The sequence below is a fragment of the Rosa rugosa genome, chromosome 7 (assembly GCF_958449725.1).
Source record: "Rosa rugosa chromosome 7, drRosRugo1.1, whole genome shotgun sequence".
In the NCBI taxonomy this organism is placed as follows: domain Eukaryota; kingdom Viridiplantae; phylum Streptophyta; class Magnoliopsida; order Rosales; family Rosaceae; genus Rosa; species Rosa rugosa.
Window position 1 is genome coordinate 14,700,725 of NC_084826.1, and position 22,238 is coordinate 14,722,962.

Genomic DNA, 22,238 nt, shown 5'->3' on the forward strand with positions numbered 1-22,238 from the left:
GAGATGAAAGATCTTGGGAAAACACGGTTTTGTCTCGGTTTAGAACTCGAGCACCGTAGTGATGGGATTTTGATCCATCAGTCTGCATATACTCAGAAAATCCTAAGGCGCTTTAATGAAGATAAAGCGAAGCCTGCGAGTACTCCCATGATCGGCCGTAGTCTTGAGCCCGGAAAAGATCCGTTTCGTCCAAGGGATGAGGACGAGGAACCATTAGAGGCCGAAGTGCCCTATTTAAGTGCAATAGGCGCATTATTGTACTTAGCTCAATGCACAAGACCAGATATCTCATTCGCAGTGAACTTGTTAGCTAGATATAGCTCTGCGCCAACACGCCGCCATTGGATTGGTGTAAAGACAATCTTTCGATACCTAAGAGGTACGATTGATATGGGCCTATTTTATCCCTACAGAGAGAAGAGGAATGACGGAAGAATGGGATCGGACCCCATTAGGCAAAGAGCCACCGTCCACCATGACAACTTGGTCGGCCATGTTGCCGCCAACGCCGCCACCACCATCAAGGGTGGCCGGCCTCACCCTATCCCCCTCCATCAAAACGACAATGATGTTTTGATGGATTTTGCTGATGCAGGGTACCTCTCTGACCCTCACAAAGGTCGCTCCCAAACAGGTTATGTCTTTACCATGGGAAGCACTGCGATATCTTGGAGGTCTACAAAGCAGACCCTTGTCGCTACTTCCTCGAATCATGCAGAGATTATTACTCTACATGAAGCCGTTCGTGAATGTATATGGCTAAGATCAGTGATTCGACATATTCAAGGAAGTTGTGGTTTGAAGTCTACCACAGATGAACCTACATGCATTTATGAGGATAATGCAGCTTGTATTGAACAAATGAAGTTAGGTTTCATCAAGGGCGACAACACCAAGCATATATCGCCTAAGTTCTTTTATAATCAGCAACAACAATCACTTCTAAAGATTGAAGTGAATCAAATCCGATCAGAGGATAATGTAGTAGACTTATTCACTAAGTCGTTACCTAAATCCACCTTCGAGAAACATGTGAAGAGCATCGGATTGAGAAAGTTATCCGAACTCCCACGATCGTAGCAATCAGGGGGAGATATCGACATCAGGGGGAGTTATGATGTCTACATGTTCGATCTCGAAGAGTGAAGGACGTGTTGTGCTCTTTTTGTCCTTCGACCAGGGTTATTTTTTTTCCCACAGGGTTTTTGTTACCTGGCAAGGTTTTTAACGAGGCAACGGATGAAGCGTCACCACCAAGTTTGAGCGGCACAAGGGGGAGTGTTGAAGGAAAATCAAGTTTAGTGTGCCTTATCAAACTAGGAATAGGAATAGGGGAGAATGTTCTAGATTTCCCAATCCTACACGGATTGGTATTCCTTGTAACATTAGAACTAGTACTTTGTAATCCCTATATATAGGGCTCCTATTCTCAATAATATGATTACAATTCTCTCTACATTCTCTCGAATCTCTTTTTCCTTAAACAATAACTTCATTTTTTGTCGGTCATTCTCCTTCCACACTCCAATTTTATCAGATATATATGTCCAAGAAGGGACATAGTTAGTGTCTAGTTTATATTGTTTCACTGGTTCTTGGATCTCTCTATCTCGATTGGTTGTGAATTTGCCGAGCAGTGCACGTATGCTCCATACAAATTACACGATCGAGAAGTTAGTTAAATTACCAGATTTTTTTAGTGGTGCAGCTGGTTTTCAGTCCTCGCAATAGCACTCTGCAAACTGAGGCGCCCGCCTATCGCAAACGCAATTGTCACAGATGCGTCTGCAAACTAGATATGAAATTTTCTCTCATCCATGTAATTCCAACAACATAAAGTTAATCAATTACACCAGTAATGTACGTCTATTATATAATATAACATAATATAAAATACATTCAAAAACATATAATATAATAGAATGAACATGTAAATCTTGAAGATGAACCAACTAAATTTATTTATAGCTAGCAAGGGAATAGGTTACCAGAATTAGGGTCTGGTTGGTTCTTGGAGGTAGGCAACTGACCAAATAGATGTAAGCGAGCATGAGCACTAGTTGCTGCCAAAGCCAAGGCAAGCAACATTAAGACACTCACTTTCAACATATTTCTGCAACTCATAGTGTTCTCTCAACTCTCTCAACTCAGCGTGTGAGAGAAATGCTGAGGCCAGTGGGGGCTATATATAGCTAAAAAATTATACTCTTTCTTTTCATACACAAGATTGAACTTATTCACAAGAAAAAGTAATCAAAACAGAAACGATGCTAAACAAAACAAAGTAGGCTTGGGCATGGGCTGGTTAGACCAGATTTGTCGGTATCAAATCTCAAAATGTTCAATACCTGCCCGTCCCCTACCGAAATGTCCAATATCTAATCACTCTACCTCCTGATGTATGAATACATGTAATAGATACGGATAAAATCAGACATCACTCCTCAGATGTTTTTAGTTGGAGCATAACAAAAAAGACCACATACACAAGATTGGAGACAGCACGTAAGAATTTCATTGCATACGAGACTGAGAAGGATAAGTTGAACCAAGAGAAGGATCAGTTGAACTAAGACAAGGAGACCTTGCGCAGAGAGAATGCGAGACTGAGCGAAGAGAGGGAGACACGGCTAAGAGAGATTCAGCAACATAGAGAGGCTGAAGAACAAGGGTGAATTTTGATGTTCTTTTGATTCAAATTTTTCCTAGCCTATTAGGCTAGGTGTTTCTAAGCATGGTTTTTTTTTTAAATATATATTTCCTGTTGTTTTTTTTTCTTTTTCCAGAGTGCTGAAGTCGAAAACATTTGCGATATCATCTGTGTTCCTCATTTTGCTATATTTTGTCCTGGGATGGTCGTTCACACTCAGCAATGCTAAGTTGTATGAGGATATGGATCCCCAAAACGACAAAGATCCCCCTGTGAAGTGGACATTCAATGTGAAGGGTGCTGTTAATTGTCTATATTTCTTGGTGGTGATAACTTTCACTGTGTTGAATATATATATATATATATATATATATATATATAATTTTGATTTGCTTCTACTTTGTATTTGAACAAAATATAATTGAAACCACAACTTGTTGATTTGATTAATTTGCAGTAGCAAATGAAGTATGAACAGATCAACTTAACCCAGCAAACTTATGTACTTGAGTTTTTATGAACTTATTCATATTTTTACATCAACCATCTATTCCCTTATATAGGGTACAAGATTAACCTACAAAATATCTAGAATAAAAACATATTAAACTAGATTAAAAGTACTTTAGATACAAAATATCTAGCTTAATTTTGAGTGGAGCAAACAGTAATGCAAGTGGCTGTAAAATATGTTTCACCGCAGATAAGACTGTCACCGCACAATGTTTCGCTACAGGGAACAGACTTAACCTTTGCGAACAGACTTAGATATTCCGCGAACTGTTATTCACAAACACTACTTCTCAACGAACTCGCTTCTTACTATTCCCCACAGTGACGTCATCCTCGCGAACGCACTTTTAGCGAACGCACTCATCTCACGAACGCATTTTAGCGAACATTCGCGGATGGAGCAGGAAAGCATTAATTCTATCAAACAAAACTTTAACACTGACTAGTCATCCTGGAGAGAAAGAAATATACCTTCCTTCAGTCATCCCTTCTCAAGTAATGGTTGAAGCACTGTTTCGAATAACGACAGATAACATCTACAAGGTGGTGAATGAGAGATAGAGAACAAAAACTTATCAGAAAAGATATAATTTTATCCAAATGCTTCCAATTCAATGAAATTTATCAGCAAAAAGAGATTACCATCGATTAGCCACTTTAACAGATGAAGAACAACGTCAACGATATATAAAGTAGAATGGGCAAAGATTGGTTGACAAGTTGCTATCCAGATACTTGCAAAAACCCTCCCTCCAAAACTCTTGAAAGATAAATCTCCAAAGCCAACAGTGGTCAATGTCATTAACGACATGTAGAATATGTCAAAGGTAGTCGACAACTGTTCAGCGGCAATCGCATTTTGCTTCATTTCTGTGAAATAAATGCCCAGCATCCCAATTCCTACTAATGCTCCACATATGCCAAAAGCTATGATAAACTTCACCGCCCCTGCCCAAAACTTGCCCCAACCACCAGACCAACCAAAATCTTCATTAAATGAAAAACGTTTTTTCATCCAATTGGTCATGCTTTCAATGAAGTGACTGAGCATAACAGAGACCGACATAGCAAGAATCAGCCAAATGCACGTATGACGCCTACCCTTAGAGTCCTTTGGAACCAAATTGCCATACCCCACAGTGTGATAGAATTAATGCTTTCCTGCTCCATCCGCGAATGTTCGCTAAAATGCGTTCGCGAGATGAGTGCGTTCGCGAGGATGACGTCACTACGGGAAATAGTAAGAAGCGAGTTCGCTCAGAAGTAGTGTTTGCGAATAACAGTTCGCGGAATATCTAAGTCTGTTCGCAAAGGTTGAGTCTGTTCGCTGTAGCGAAACATTCTGCGGTGATTATCTGCGGTGAAACATATTTTACAGCCACTTGCATTACTGTTTGCTCCACTCAAAATTAAGCTAGATATTTTGTATCTAAAGTACTTTTAATCTAGTTTAATATGTTTTTATTCTAGATATTTTGTAGGTTAATCTTGTACCCTATATAAGGGAATAGATGGTTGATGTAAAAGTATGAATAAGTTCATAAACTCAAGTACACAAGTTTGCTGGGTTAAGTTGATCTGTTCATGCTTCATTTGCTACTGCAAATTAATCAAATCAACAAGTTGTGGTTTCGATTATATTTTGTTCAAATACAAAGTAGAAGCAAATCAAAATTATATATATATATATATATACAGTCCGGCTACACTAAGGATGTCCTTAGTTTTTCTTAGGTACGAATTTCCGGTTTTCACCCACTTTCCGATCAAATTTTCACATCTTAACCGTTCAGTTTTTAGGTCCTAATGTATAGATCACCTCTGCAAAATTTCAGCAAAATTGGTGATCATTAAGGCATCCAAAACTGCAAATTACAACAATGTAAACGAACGGTTCCGGTTCGACAGATTCAGTTCGTTCGTGTAAATTGCAGTTTTGGACGCCTTAACGATCACCAAATTGGCTGAAATTTTGCAGAGGTGATCCATACATTAGGACCTAAAAACTGAACGGTTAAGATGTGAAAATGTGATCGGAAAGTGGGTGAAAACAGTAAATCCGTTCCATAAGAAAAACTAAGGACATCCTTACCTGAGAAAAATCCTATATATATATATATATATATATATATATATATATATATATTCAACACAGTGAAAGTTATCACCACCAAGAAATATAAACAATTAACAGCACCCTTCACATTGAATGTCCACTTCACAGGGGGATCTTTGTCTTTTTGGGGATCCATATCCTCATACAACTTAGCATTGCTGAGTGTGAACGACCAACCCAGGACAAAATATAGCAAAATGAGGAACACAGATGATATCGCAAATGTTTTCGACTTCAGCACTCTAGAAAAAGAAAAAAAAACAACAGGAAATATATATTTAAAAAAAAACCATGCTTAGAAACACCTAGCCTAATAGGAAAAATTTGAATCAAAAGAACATCAAAATTCACCCTTGTTCTTCAGCCTCTCTATGTTGCTGAATCTCTCTTAGCCGTGTCTCCCTCTCTTCGCGCAGTCTCGCATTCTCTCTGCGCAAGGTCTCCTTGTCTTAGTTCAACTGATCCTTCTCTTGGTTCAACTTATCCTTCTCAGTCTCGTATGCAATGAAATTCTTACGTGCTGGCTCCAATCTTGTGTATGTGGTCTTTTTTGTTATGCTCCAACTAAAAACATCTGAGGAGTGATGTCTGATTTTATCCGTATCTATTACATGTATTCATACATCAGGAGGTAGAGTGATTAGATATTGGACATTTCGGTAGGGGACGGGCAGGTATTGAACATTTTGAGATTTGATACCGACAAATCTGGTCTAACCAGCCCATGCCCAAGCCTACTTTGTTTTGTTTAGCATCGTTTCTGTTTTGATTACTTTTTCTTGTAGAATAAGTTCAATCTTGTGTATGTGGTCTTTTTTGTTATGCTCCAATCACTAAAAACCTCTGAGGAGTGATGTCGGATTTTACCCGAATCTATTACATGTATTCACACATCAGGAGGTAGAGTTGACCTAAGCACATGTGCATCCTTCACAGATTTAGAGTCATGACCCGGCTGGTATGTCGACGACTTTTTACCAACAATGATGGCCCTATGTCCGTTTCGGAATTTTCATGGTTGGATTGACCGTTTCTCTAGCCTTGTGGTATACTAGAGAGTGTGTAGCTTCTACATCGTATTTATGGACTTAGGAAGTTTTTTTTGACTTTGTCAAGGGGAACCCAAAGGCTTCCTAGGCCCAAGATAAACCCCTTCGGCGCATGTGAAATGCTCCAACTGTGCATTGCAGCACAGTGCCTCGCCACTTTGACAGCTTCGGGGTTCGAACTTAGGTTGGGGAGCACACCCAACTAAGCAAGAACCACTAGGCCACTTGCAGTGGTTATGGACTTAGGAAGTTAGATTCAAGCCTGTTGGTTTAGCATTATGTACTTGTTATTGAACAATGAATTTTGTTTTAAGGAAGTATCTTGTTAACTTTCTACTACTGTAGAGTCCGTTTTGAAGTCGTAGTATTATTGTTATGATTAAGGATTAAAATATTGGTGGAGGTGTCGCTGGCTTCGGACCTATGGCTGCTGGCGGATCGGGTACATGGTGGCTAGGGTTTGCCATGGGCCATGGGCTTTTGGTTGGCTATTGGGCTAGGGAGCTCGATAGTTAGTTTTCTTTAATTTCTTTTTTAATTTTTTTATTTTCTTTTCGTTGTATTGTTAATAATGAAACGGAGCTCGGTAAGGGAGGTTTAGGGTCCATATGAGGCATTCTTTTGGGTACTGCCCTTCTCTCTCTCCCTACCGTTAGAGCGTGCTGTGTTTGTCAGTACAGGGTTACGTTTAGGTTCTCATTTTAACGGGGCCACACATGTGGCGGATTCCTTTGTAACTTTGTTGACTGAAGTAATGAAAATGTTCACGTTTCTTCTAAAAAAAAAAAATATTGGCCAGAGGATATATCAGGATAGGAAGTTAAATATTGGCAGATATATCGTTTATCACAAGAATATCGGATATGTTTTTATTTATTTAAAGTTTCTTTTGTTTTCTCATCTTGTTTAATTTCAAAACTAATATAACGAATGTAGGGAAAATAATGTGGAAAGACTAAATAGGCACAAACATTCTCGCATGTGTAAGTGGGGCAGGAAGGCTAGTAATTACTGAAGTAGAAACCATTAGATTTATCAAGTTTTTGTCATACATTATAAATCTAAACCACGTTGTGCTAATAAGAGTAAGTTAAGAAACCTATTGAGCAAGACCTGCGCCAAAACTCCAAAATGCCACATGAAGGCTTTGTTATGGCTAACCTAAATTTCACATTATATATAGAAGCTACACCTCTCAAGTGGGAGCATTGGCTACACCAGAATAGTATGAAGCTGATTGACACTTTGTCCATAATTGCATTAATTCCCCAGAAAATCTTGCTTATGGTGTCTGTTTTGGTCCCCTAATATGTTGTGACCTGAAGACTCTTTAACACAGCAGAAAATATCGAAATCTTTGAGTAAATGTCACGTTTAGAGCCTTAGAGGTTTCATGGCCAAAGAAAGAAAGAAGAGCCTTAGAGGTTTCATCAGTTAAACCATTCATCACCTAATAATTTAGTTGTTTCAAATTTTGGCGGTAAGAGCTTGGATGGAAATTCAGTGATTAAGCAACAAAGACAGGACAAACTTGTCAAAAAGTCAATCATATCTCTCTGACCCGACTGGACCCGACCATCCCCGTCGAGTTAATTGTATGAAAGTGAAGAGCGCAACCGTCCAGGAACGTCACTGAGGAGCAAATCACTGAGAGTACTTGGCTAAAAAGGCATAGAAAAAGGTTTGCCTTTTGGTTTGCTGAGGTTTGTGGTGTTTTTTGTATTTCTAATGTGCAATGCTGTTGACTGCGTGGTTTTGATTGATTAGGCCGCTTGAGTAGCTAAGAATATCAAATCCAAGACGGTTTCCTGTTAATCCAATTAATGATTCGAATCCCTTTGGCGATTCCAATCTCAATGAGATGTAAGTTTCTTTTTTATTTTTTTGTTGGCCTTATTACATTCAGTTTGGTGTAATGTGTATATGCTTTTGTTGTAGCAATTTTAGTTTGGGAAAGTAGTAGGTTATAGGTAGGCTTATCGTTGGCAATGGGAAACTTTAACCTCCCCGATGACGTCTGGTTCGTTTTCAACCTCATCTCCCCCGGTGACATCATCATCGACACCACCACCCGCAACGTCAAATACAGCTCCAGCGTGAAGGTCATTCTGGAAATCTCGATCACCGCCGTGGACTACCACAAGGACTCGTCCACCCTGCGCGTGCAGGGCACGACCCTCACCACCAACTAGCACTTCAAGAAGGGACAAGGTCTCGGTCGAGAAACTGCGCCAAGAGTTCAAAAAGGTCGTCGGAGCCGACCTCGCCGTGGTTCTGCTGCAGCCAACGGGACTCGCATAACTTTTCTTGGTGGGGCCCAGGCAGACCAAGCTCTGCGCTAAGGTGGAAACTCACTCCAACCCTAACAAGTACTTCGAGAACATTTTCCGGGCTTTCGTGAAGCACGTTGATCTGAGCGTCGTACGGTGCGTTGTAATAGGGAGTCAGGGAAACGCGAAGGACGAGTTCCGTCGTTTTATGATTGCGGAGGCGAATAGGTTGAAGGTCAAGTCAGTAGAGAACAACAAGCAACGCATTGTCGTTTTTAACACGAGGAGCAAAGGGCACGACTGGAACAGTAGTTTGCATAAGGTTTTGCATGACAGTACCGTGATGAACTTGATCAGAGACACCAAGGCTGTGATGGAGATCAAGGCTTTTAAGGAGTTTTCGGAATTGCTAACAACGGATTTGGACCGAGTGTGTTATGGTACCAAGAATGTGGAGATGGCGCATGAGTTAAAGGCCATTGAAATGCTCTTGATTACCGATGACTTGTACGAGAGTGTAGAGATTGCATTGAGACGAGGTATAAGTATATAGGGTTTGGGGAGTCGGTGAAAAAGGCAGGAGGGAAGGCTTTTGTGTTTTCGTCAAAGCATGTATCTGGAGAGGCGCTAGCTAATCTGAGCGGCATTGCGGCAATTCTGAGGTTTCCACTGCCTGATCTTGATGGTTTCTTAAATCCTTCAGTACTGTATAGGCTTTCAGTTTTGTTTACTCTGTTCGTAATCGACAATTTTGTTAGTTTAGCGGCATGAGAACACGAGGGAATGCAACATATGTGCTTCTCCTCGAAGAAGAAAGAAGAAAGAAAGAAAAAAAATTGATTTATTTGCTTGTTCTTAACTTCTTATATCTGGTGTGCACCGTACCAGTAGCCATCACTCTTCCCTGCACCGCACATCCTCCACCAAAGATGCAGGAGAAGGCGTGTGAGGGACGATCAATATGTTTGAGTTTATAATTCAACAGAAGCAGAAACAAATCAAGGCAGACAAGTTAGATCAGAATCCATATGGCACAGCAAATCAATAATGATAATTTAGAAATCAACAGAACCAGAAAGGCAGACAGGTACAGTCATAACCCATACGGCACAATAATGGATAATTTTGTTGTAGTATACATGACTCATGATGTACATATGAGTCATAGTATAAATGTCTATATCATGTATACAATAGGTACTTGAGTGTATAGATAAGGTACTTGAGTGTATAAAATAGGTATAGAGACTTGTGTGACAAGCTTTATGCCAAAGGACAACAAACATGGCAACTTTCATCATCACAGCTACCATGTTGAGCTGCAGCTGTAAATCAAGTTGATACCAAGCTTGATATTATCTTTGAGCTTTCACACTTGTAATGTATTCCTATAAATACCCTCTTGTATGAGATGAATAAACACACTTGAATCTCCATTAGTTCAGAAACATTACTCTCTCTCTCTCTTTGTTATTTTACTTGTCCTCAAACACGTTATCAGCACGAAATTGCTCTAGAATTAGAATCGAAATTGAAAAGAGTAGAGATAGTTCATAATCCGATCGAAGTCATTTTTCCAAACCTACAAAAAAAATCCAAACCCTAGCTCATATCAAAGCCCTTGATCCCAGAAGCACAGAACCGTTTTCCGAACGACCAGAACCGGCCGGAAAACGACAGAACCGGCCACCGGAATCACCTAAAACCTCTCTGCCCGGTTCAACGCCTTCCTCCCTGCTCCCTGCTGCCATCCTCCACCAGAAGCTGAAACATCATCCCAGGTACCCAGAACCGGAAACATCACCCCGGGAACCGACCGATTACTACCCGAACCGGCCGCCTGAATCCACTGCACCACTGAACCACCACACTTGCTTCAGTCAAGTCAGCCTCAGTCAACAAGCCCACCAGACGCGGCCCAGAAGCTGCCTTGGCCCAGAAGCAGAAAAGGCCCAACCAGGCCCAAAAGCAAAGCAGACCCAATTCAGCCCACTGCCACGTCATCACACAGTCAGCGTCCAGTCAGCAGCCCAGTCAGCAACCGAGTGCCACGTCAGCACACAGTCAGCAGCCCAGTCAGCACCGACTGCCACGTCAGCACCCCCGGTCAACGTCGGTCAACGACCGGTCAACCATTTTCAGGTAACTTTCCGGCCACTTTTCCGTCGGCTTTCCGGCCACTTTTCCGGTGACTTTTCGGCGACTTTCCGGACAACTTTCCGGCGACTTTTCCAGCAAATTTTGGGCAACTTTTTGGTCATTTCCAACAACACTATTCCAAGGATGTCGAATGAACCTAGACTCGACTTTCAAATGCTCAACTCAACGGGTTCAGAATATCATAGTTGGGTAACCGACGTTGAGAACCACCTCACTGCAAGAGGAATATTGCCCATAATTCAGGCACCTAATCCAGGCCTCGTGTTCCAACGAACACCTACAAAACATGCACAAGCTATTATCTTGATGCGACGCCATATGGATAAAGCACTTCGATTGGAGTACATGTCAATCAAAGATGCCACAGACTTATGGGTAGCGCTAGAAGAGCGTTTTGGTAATATCCAAGATACCCTACTCCCTGACTTGAAGGTCCAATGGAACAATATACGTTTCTCCGACTTCAAGACTGTTGCTGAGTACAACTCAGAAGCTCTTCGCATCGGAGCCATGTTGAAGTTCTGTGCAAAGCCTCTCACTGATGAAGAACTCATTGAGAAGACTCTCTCCACCATCCCCGTCTCAGCAATTGTGATATCAAAGCAATATCGCACTGAAGTCAATGCTGGACGAATTACAAAGTTCAATGAGCTCATTAATATTTTGTCGGTAGCTGAAAAGCACGACAATATTCTTGTAAAGAATTATAATTCCAGGCCCATCGGAACCAAGAGTGTTCGTGAGGCAAATTATAATGCACCGAAAAGAGGGCGCAAGCAGCAATACCCTAATAACAGGGGACAAGAAAGGCAAATGGGCTCATATAACCACCCCAATAAAGAGAGAAACCGCAACTCTAGAGCAGACACACGTGGTGGTAACCCCACACGTGGTGGCTTCACACGTGGTGGCAACTCCACACGTGGGAGAGGTGGATATAATAGCAACAAGGGCCAAGAATATAATAACAATATGGGCCGTGGAGGTCGCATCATGAGACGTGGTAGTAGCAGTAACCCTCCTAGGGAAAATCCACAACGTGGACAAACTGCACCTCCAATGAAAGGAGGCAACCATAATGACGTATGTCATCGGTGCGGATCAATCGAGCATTGGTTCAAGCAATGCCATGCAAGTGCTCAATTAGCTGCGAGCTACAAAGAGTATAGGCAATTCAGGGAGCAAGAATCCAACCTTGCCGAAGATGAAGATGGTGAAGATGTCAATCTCACCATAGAGGACTTCAAAGCTAAACAAGTGCACGAGGATGCCGCAGACTTTGATTAGAATAGTCCTTTTCTATTTTCCAATAAACGGCAAATGTGCCTTAGTCAATAAATGACAATTGTATTCAATCTTTCTCATGTGGCGCATCAAATGAAGTATGATGTCTAGGAAAGTTATTGAGATCAGGGTACTTAAGCGGGCCTCGCTCCACCAACATCTCTCTACTTTCCTGGTCATATTTCATTAGAGTTACCAAACGGATTGATTGACTACGATTTGTCTTATTTTTTATTTTACTTTTGGAATAGACTTTGGAAAACTTTGATGTAATCATTGGTTATTTTCCTTATTAATAAAGTATCGCATTATCTTTCAATGTCAAGGACATGTGTTAATATTCCGAACTTTATTATTCTTTTTCAGTATGTTTTCCGGAGAAATGGAATGTCTTCTTGATAATGGCACCACACATACTATATTACGACATAGGCAATTATTTTTATGGATGACGCCTAGTCAATCTTCAATAACTACAATGGTAGGATCATCACAATTGATTCATGGTCGAGGACCAGCTCAATTTTTGTTGCCAAATGGGACAAATATAAATGTCACCGAAGCTCTATATGCTCCTAGGGCTGGAAGAACCCTATTGAGTTTTAAAGATATAAGAGCCAATGACCTTCATGTGGAAACACATTGTGAGAATGGACAAGAGTTCATTTGCATCGTCTCTAATAACTACGGAAAAACACGAGTATTAGAGAAACTTATGCGTCGCTCTAGTGGATTATATGCAACCACTATCAGAGTAATTGAATCCAACCATGTCATGAATGAAAATTTATGGGATTCTGACACATACAGACTTTGGCATGACCGTTTGGGTCACCCAGGTCGCGATATGATGCTCCGTATATTAAAAACTTCACACGGACATCCATTCTTCAAAACGAAAAGAAGTACGAACCAAAAATTGGTCCAAAGCACTACTTCATATCATTCGTTTTGCAAGGCTTGCTCTTTAGCAAAGGTCGGATCAAGACCATCCTATGCAAAGGACACTAAAGAAAATATACCATTCTTGCAAAGAATACAGGGTGATATTTGTGGACCTATCCAACCAACTTGCGGACCATTTAGATATTTTATGGTGTTGGTTGATGCATCGACACGCTGGTCACATGTCATGCTATTATCCACAAGAAATGCTGCATTTGCTAAACTCCTAGCACAAATCATTAAATTACGGGCTCACCACCCTGATCATCCTATTAAGTCAATTCGTCTTGACAATGCTGGGGAATTTACATCAAAAACTTTTGATGATTATTGCATGTCCATTGGGATTGAGGTTGAACACCCTGTACCTCATATACACACCCAAAATGGTCTCGCAGAAGCTGCCATTAAAAGACTTCAAATGGTTGCTCGGGCATTGGTTATGCGCACCAATCTCCCTATTTCTACTTGGGGATATGCAATATTGCACGCAGCTGTGCTTATTCGTCTGAGGCCCACTGCCACCCAACCATTTTCTGCTTCCCAGATGGTAACTGGGTATGAGCCCGATGTCTCACACTTACGCATATTTGGGTGTGCAGTCTATGTGCCAATTGCGCCGCCACAGCGCACTAAAATGGGTCCTCAAAGACGATTAGGTCTTTATATTGGATATGACTCTCCCAGCATTATCCGCTACATAGAACCCTTGACAGGCGATCTATTTACCGCTAGATTTGCGGATTGTCACTTTGATGAGACAGTCTTCCCATCATTAGGGGGAGACATGAACACAAATGATGTTCAACAGAAAAGACAGGAATTGTCGTGGTTTGTCCCCACTTTGTCTCATCTTGATCCCCGAACAGCACAATCTGAAATAGAAGTGCGGAGAATTCTCGATCTTCAGAACGTAGCAGAATCAATGCCTGATGCGTTTTCTGATATCGCTAAAGTGACAAGATCACATATACCTGCTGCCAATGTGCCTGCAAGGATTGATGTCCCTAACAATAGAGGACATAATGCCATCTCAAGAATACATGAGAATGGCGCCAACGTCCCATATATGGGTGACGTAGTGGCTAGACCTACGGCTCCTGCCAGGAAGCGCGGGAGGCCCATAGGTTCGATGGATTCTCGCCCAAGAAAGAAAGCGAGTTTGGCACAAAATAATCCATTAATCATCGATACAAATAATCCATCTCATGAGAATATTCCGGATTATGGTTATGTCAAAGAGACATTATTGGAGGACGCTCCAATAACAGAACCAATTCCAGAGAATAGAGAGATCTCCATGAATTATACTAGTATACATGAGATGATGGATAGAAATTCTATGACTATTGATGATGCATTTGCATATCATATTGCAAAAGGAATTATAGAATACGATGATATCGAACCTCGCTCCGTTGAAGAATGTCAACGAAGAGCAGATTGGTCTAAATGGAAAGATGCGATCCAAACTGAATTGGATTCACTAACAAAGAGACAGGTATTTGGGTCTATAACGCTGACACCACCAAATATAAAACCTGTTGGCCATAAATGGGTCTTTGTTAGAAAGCGTAATGAGAAGAATGAGGTTGTTAGATACAAAGCCCGCCTTGTGGCACAAGGTTTCTCACAACGCCCTGGAATCGACTACGAGGAGACATATTCTCCCGTAATGGATGTTATAACATTCCGCTACCTTGTCAGTTTGGTAGTTTCCGAAAAACTTGACATGCAGCTTATGGATGTGGTTACGGCATATCTCTATGGGAATCTAGATTCCAGATATATATATGAAGGTTCCAGATGGACTTCAATTACCCAAATCAAATGGCTCTAAACCACGGAGCGCGTTTTCAATAAAATTGAGACGCTCACTTTATGGATTGAAACAATCCGGACGGATGTGGTATAACCGTCTAAGTGACTATTTGATTAGGAAGGGATATATTAACAATGAAATATGCCCATGCGTGTTCATTAAAAGGACAAGTTCCGGATTTGCAATTATAGCAGTTTATGTCGATGACATGAATCTAATTGGAACTCTAAATGAGTTAAAAGAAACTGCTAAATACTTGAAATCCGAATTTGAGATGAAAGATCTTGGGAAAACACGGTTTTGTCTCGGAATAGAACTCGAGCACCGTAGTGATGGGATTATGATCCATCAGTCAGCATATACTCAAAAATTACTAAGGCGCTTTAATGAAGATAAAGCAAAGCCTGTGAGTACTCCCATGATCAGCCGTAGTCTTGAGCCCAGAAAAGATCCATTTCGTCCACAAGATGAGGACGAAGGATTGTTAGAGGCCGAAGTGCCATATCTAAGTGCAATAGGTGCATTATTGTACTTAGCTCAATGCACAAGACCGGATATCTCATTCGCAGTGAACTTGTTAGCTCGACATAGTTCCTCGCCAACACGCCGCCATTGGATTGGCATAAAGACAATCTTTCGATACCTAAAAGGTACGATTGATATGGGCTTGTTTTATCCCTACAGGGAGAAAAGGAAAAACGGAAGCATGGGATCAGACCCCACAAGGCAAAAAGCCACCTTCCGTAATATAGACTCCGGCGACACCATCCATGGTGGCCGATGTTCTCCACCTCCCCTCCATCAAAATAATAATGATGTTTTGATAGGTTTTGCTGATGCAGGGTATCTCTCTGACCCTCACAAAGGTCGCTCCCAAACAGGTTATGTCTTTACCATGGGAAGCACCGCGATATCTTGGAGATCCACAAAACAGACCCTTGTTGCTACTTCCTCGAATCATGCAGAGATTATTGCTCTACATGAAGCCGTGCGTGAATGCATATGGCTAAGGTCTGTAAACAGACACATTCGAGGAACTTGTGGTTTGAAGTCTACCACAGAAGAACCTACATGCATTTACGAAGATAATGCAGCTTGTATTGAGCAAATGAAATTAGGTTTCATCAAAGGGGACAACACCAAGCATATATCGCCAAAATTCTTCTACAATCAGCAACAACAAACACTTCTAAAAATTGAAGTGAATCAAATCCGATCAGAGGATAATGTAGAGGACTTATTTACTAAGTCGTTACCAAAATCCCCTTTCGAGAAACATGTGAAGAGTATCGGATTAAGAAGGTTATCGGAACTCCCACAATCTCCAGGGGGAGTCTAAATCAGGGGGAGTATCCAGATACATACTCCACACTCAACGCGCGTTGTATTCTTTTCTCCTTCGACCAAGGTTGTTTTTTCCCACAGGGTTTTATTACTTGGCAAGGTTTTTAACGAGGCAATTTCGAAGCGCACGACCTAGACAATACTATTGACATGAAATATCCAAGGGAGAGTGTTGTAGTATACATGACTCATGATGTACATATGAGTCATAGTATAAATGTCTATATCATGTATACAATAGGTACTTGAGTGTATAGATAAGATACTTGAGTGTATAAAATAGGTATAGAGACTTGTGTGACAAGCTTTATGCCAAAGGACAACAAGCATGGCAACTTTCATCATCACAGCTACCATGTTGAGCTGCAGCTGTAAATCAAGTTGATACCAAGCTTGATATTATCTTTGAGCTTTCACACTTGTAATGTATTCCTATAAATACCCTCTTGTATGAGATGAATAAACACACTTGAATCTCCATTAGTTCAGAAACATTACTCTCTCTCTCTCTCTCTCTGTTATTTTACTTGTCCTCAAACAAATTTAAAGATCTTCGCCCTGTTTTGTTATGCAAGGGTAGCATTTACAGAACTAGACAATAAACCCATCAAATCCCCAAAATCTTTGCAAGATCCGAGAAATGCTCTCTGCTGCGTTGTCGCCAACTATTCTATTAGCCCGAAAACTGGTTGCACTGAAAACTGTATAGGTCATTACGGACTTACAGTAAGCCAGCTGTTTTAAGAGCCCCTTCAAAAGCCTCATCAGTATTTTTAACCTGGAGAAAGCAAGAAGAAAGCTATCAGACTAGTTCAAAGTACTCCCCAATAATCTAACCTCTAACAAGTACAGAGCAAATACAATTTTGGAACTTCTGAAAACCTCTCACAACCTGATGTATACAATTAGACGCTTCCAAAAGGCAGAATTTATGTAGGATAAGGTCCAAGAATAGTTTACCTCTGGTACTTTGATGTCAAAATACTGCTCAATTTTTGACATGACCAACTCGTCATTATCATCGCAAATCAAGTTAAACACAGCTCCTGCAGAATTACATATGTATACACCACTTGGTCAATGTCTCCATTTTTACATATCAATGCAATATCTTTATACTTCCAAAAATTGTCTTAATGAAAAGCATGATCAATGCAAATGGGATTAATTGGATAGTTACAGCTCTTCTGAAGAGATGCTTTGGAGCACTGGTGTTTAAAGTGATGAACATGTACCATATAACATAGAGCATCTCCCTAAAAGTAAGCTTCTATCGCAATTCTTAACAACTGCCAATCCAACCAGCACATCAGCCAAGTGAGTTGGATCTATTAACCTCAAATGCAATCCATAAATGCAAACAATGAACCCATTTGCAAAAGATCAACCTCAATACGAGAAGATTGAACTAAGCTCAGCAGGATTGGCAAGAGCCATGACTGGTATCCCAATAAATGATTAGTGGGACAAACTTACCAAAACGCCCTGCCCTGCCAATTCTATGCAGGTACACCTCATAATCAGGTTCTACAGGTTGTGACCAGGGACCAGGTGAATATTTGACCGGAAGATCATAATTGACAACACAGTTAACCTACAAAAGGTATCATGTCAGCATGTAAATCATGTGAGGCATATAAGCTAGAAGAGAAAAAGAATGGAGGCAAAGCCAGCACATGCTGTAGGTCAAAGCCTCTGGCAAGTACATCAGTTGATATGAGAACTTGGGTTAAACCATCTTTAAACTCTTTGATTATTTTGTCTCTATCCTCGGTGTTGAGGGCACCTTGACTAGCAGTAACCGCATAACCATCATCAGAAAGTTGTTGATACAACATTCTTGCGCTATTTTTTGTCCGAACAAATATAATCCTCTATCCTAATTTTTCTCCCAGGTCAAAAATTTTGGTCTTGATAACCTCAATCTTGCTCAGTTCATCAGGACAGTACACCTTGTACTGCTTAACACCCTCCAAAGATAGCTCTTCTTTCTTGACAAAAAGTTGATTGTTACCACGTTTCACAACGCTTGAGACAAAATTTGTGACTCTTTCATTAAATGTAGCTGAAAACAGAATAACCTGAAAAGAAACACAAATAAGAAAGTATTCAGCCACCGCTCCATACAACTCCATACATTCATACTATATCCATAGATGTAAATAATGTAATACACAAAACATTCCCAGTTCAAGCAGCGGTAAATTCTTACACCATTAACATTCCTTTATGTCCACTACCAAGAATAATAATGTTCATTATAATACCAAGGTGATCTAATCATGGCATTAAAATGTTTAATCTTATCGAGTATTCAAGAAGTAACAGTACAGATAGTTTATCACAAAACTCTCATTTAAGAACTTATAATACCTAGCCTAACTTTGATTATTATCCTCAAACAATTAGTGATGAATGAAATGGAAAGTAACGCCAACACTTGTTTTCTTGAACCTTAGAAAAGAGGTGATCTCACTGATAGATATTGAAATAGATTATGTAAATCATGCAACAAACTTTTTAAGCGCAATAGAAGTTCAAACTTAGTTTCACAAACCTGGCAGTTAGGGATAACTTTTTCTGTGTCCCTCTTTATCCTTAAGGAATCATCTTGGAAGCCATCCTGCACAGAAATATATAGGTTAGTCAACAAAAATTACACCAAAAAGCATCAGTTATTATGAATGAATTCTTATCAGCAATCAATCAAATGCAATATCTGCGACATCACTTATGGATTAAAAGATCAAACAATGAGGATGCTTAGAATCATGAACAGAAGAAGCTCGACAGCGTTAAACTGTGAGCAAAGACCTAAGATCAATTGTCCCAAAGGCTAATTCTGCTGCGTACAACAGTTGACATTTCACTACAACCTAATAGAACATGCAAGAAATCAATAAAACAGCTTACCTCAGCCAGCATGTGATCAGCCTCATCGAAAACAAGGACCTTCACGCGGCTTACACCCAGCTTTTTCATCGACATCCATCTCCTGATAGTACCAGGAGTTCCAACAATCACAATTTGTGCCGTAACTGGCACCCGGAAATTAGGCGAAGGTGCATTCCTCTCCCTATCTGAAGGGACGGCACACTCCGAAGTAATCCCAGTGTATTTCCCCATCTTCTGAAAAACCTCCATATTCTGGCACATTCAAAATCAAATCTCAGACCCTAAAAACCTCTCAACTTCATTCAATTCGCAACAAAACAGTAAACTAGTAAACAGCTTTGTTCAAAAACTCAACCTGAATAGCCAACTCTGGTGGGACAGATGCAGAGAGCCTGAGGAGCTTTCACATCGGGATCAACACGGCTGAGCATACCAAGCACGAAACAGGTCGTCTTCCCGGAACCATTATGGGCCTGAGCAACCAGATCTTTGTGCGGAGGAGTCAAAATCATAGGCAAAGTGATCGCCTGGATTTTGCTGAGCTTCTTGAAGCCGATCGTGGAATTGGCTTTGGGCATCTAATGGTTGCAATAGTGAACTCTTGGATTGTGCAAGGATTCCCTCATAAAGCGTAACTGGTGCCAATCATGGAATGGTTAAATTTTGCAATTCATGGTGTTTTTCTCCTGTGTTCATTGAAATTGATCCCACTGAAGCAAAGCGCAGTGGGAAGACTAGTAGAAGGACACCAAGTAAAGGTTAGCTACCTGTTGATCAACCCTCTGTTTCCAATCCTGTGAGTGCAACAATGCAGCTCATGCTCACACAAAATTTAGTTTGGCTGAGCCTAGTTTCAAAGTATGGTCGAAATGGCTTCTGCAATATACAAAATATGGTAAAGCTTGGCAGAAGAACCTACCTCTCTTCCAATATCGAGAGGTATGTTGTTTGAATTTTCATCTCCTTTATACACACACAAATGAAACGTAACCGCATCAGGTCATCTAAAGGACTGATGAAGCGGGGCACGGCACGCATACTGAAATAGGCATTTTGCAGGAACCAAGCTGATTAGCATCAAATACATTCAGCTTGCATGAGAATACAAATACTCGCTTAATGGTCAAATACTTTACTAATGAAACTTAAGGGCTCTACTACTCATCAGCTAAAACAACAGATTCCAAATTTGGGCAACCTGTTGACTAACTTACACTTCTCTCTCTTAATTGTTAAGATCTCCTAGCAGCACTCAGGACAAACCAAGTGCAACTCAACAACATCCCAAGCAATTTCTGGGTTTCTTGTTTCAGATTAAATCATTGCAAAAACATGGATCATATGGTGAACTGTGTTTGGTTACAACAGCAATGAAGAAACTGGTAACAATGACAAAACAGTTTGGAATGCCGGTTAATATAGGGAAATTTTGATGGAACTGATGAGCCCTGCCTGCCCATTAAAAGGTAATCTGTCTTGTCTTCTGCTGGTATCATATTCAACTGCATTCTTCACCAACCGCGCAACAAATCCATAAACCTCGAAACACCTGATTAATCAAAACGGCATGCCCTTGACTGACCTGTAAAAACTCCGGTGTTATTAGTACGGGAGGAAAATACGAATTCAATGGGGTCACAAAACCGAATAAACCCGTTCGTGTCATCGGTCCTGTTTTTATGCGGAGTCATCAGCATCAACCCAAATTTCACCGACCCAACCACAGTCTTCCCCACCGAGATTTGTTTGGCTTCGTCAGGGCTGATAGGAGCCCCAATTACTCCGACCCTGAAATCAAGCCGGGTTTCGTTCCCTCCGTACATAAAGAAAGGAGGCAACTGCTTCTTTGCGAGAGAGTACTCGTACTTATCCCCAAAATACATGTCGTCTTTGGGGCAGTAGTAGACGAATGCTCGGACACGGTCGAAAATAGCTAGCTTTCCATAATTAGGGTATGAAGCGACGAGCGTAAAGTTCCATGTCGCACTCAAATCGTAGTCAGTCGTCTCCAGTTCGAACACGGCAGCTGAGTCGATCCGAAAATGGGGATATGCAACATCGTCCGTCCACACCGCTGATCGGACAAACAGGAAGAGGGAGTATATTAATAAGATTCCAATGAACACGAAAGACAATAGCGCACAACCAGCCATCATCCGCGTACATCTTCGCAAATATCCGTCTGATTCTTTCAAGGACGGAAGAAGAACAGCTCCGAGTGCCTGGATTTTTTTCATTTGTTTTTGAGACACAGGCGGCGGCGACCTAGATCTCTAAGACATCTGTTCCTTCAGCCAACCAACCTAACAAAAGGAGCCCAAAAAAGCCCAATTAATGAGTAACGGTAAGATTTGACCCAAGCAAGCTGGGTAAGCCTAGAGCCTATGTTAATGAAAAACAAAAATTCCACGACTCTTTAATTTTTTTTTTTTTAATCAAATTATTAACTCATAAATACAACAACTAGTCAACTCCTGATCTCTCGTTTTACGAGTAAATCATCTCGTCAGTCTGAGATGGTTTTTCTATTCGAAAGCGAACTAGCTTTTGGAAGTTAAGAATTTGGTTTCTTTGCCCGTCCCCCAATGTCTCTAGCCGGCGTTGGCTTTCAATCTCTTCGATGTGGCTTGGATACGGCTAGACGTGTCTGATTTGTTTCTCTGGTGGGTTGCTGAAGTTGATTGCATTCTCTTTCTTCTCATATTTGTTTCTCTGTTGTCGTCACCGCCATCCTCTCATCATCGTCCTCTCTCATTCAAGTCTTGCATACCACTCCCTCAAGTCTTGCAGACCACTCCGAGCACTTCTTCGACGAATGACAGCAGCTGAACTTCCAATGGCAGGGCGAGGATTTTAAAATGAGGTGGGCTAAAAAAAAAAAAAAAGTTTACTAATTCTTACTTTAAAAAAAAACTAAATGTTTTATTCTTTCCTTAAATTAAACCCCATCATATATTAAATACATATCAAATATTCAAATAACTAATTGATCTAAAAAAAAAAAATCAACAATATAACATTTGAAAGAATTTCGATAACAAAAGTCTAAGATAAAAAAATATATATAAAAAAAAAAATTATCATGCGCTCTTGAATAGCATAGAAAATCTTTAATTATTGAATCTATATCACAATTCTCAACCACTATATTTCTGGCCTAATTTACCCAAAAAATCAAGCAATATGCCTC

At 40.6% G+C, this 22,238-nt stretch overlaps 1 pseudogene; it reads right to left on the reverse strand.

The window, feature by feature from the left end:
- Window positions 1-16,599: 16,599 nt before the first annotated feature.
- On the reverse strand, window positions 16,600-21,355 carry LOC133721087 (DEAD-box ATP-dependent RNA helicase 38-like; annotated as a pseudogene).
- Window positions 21,356-22,238: the final 883 nt, after the last annotated feature.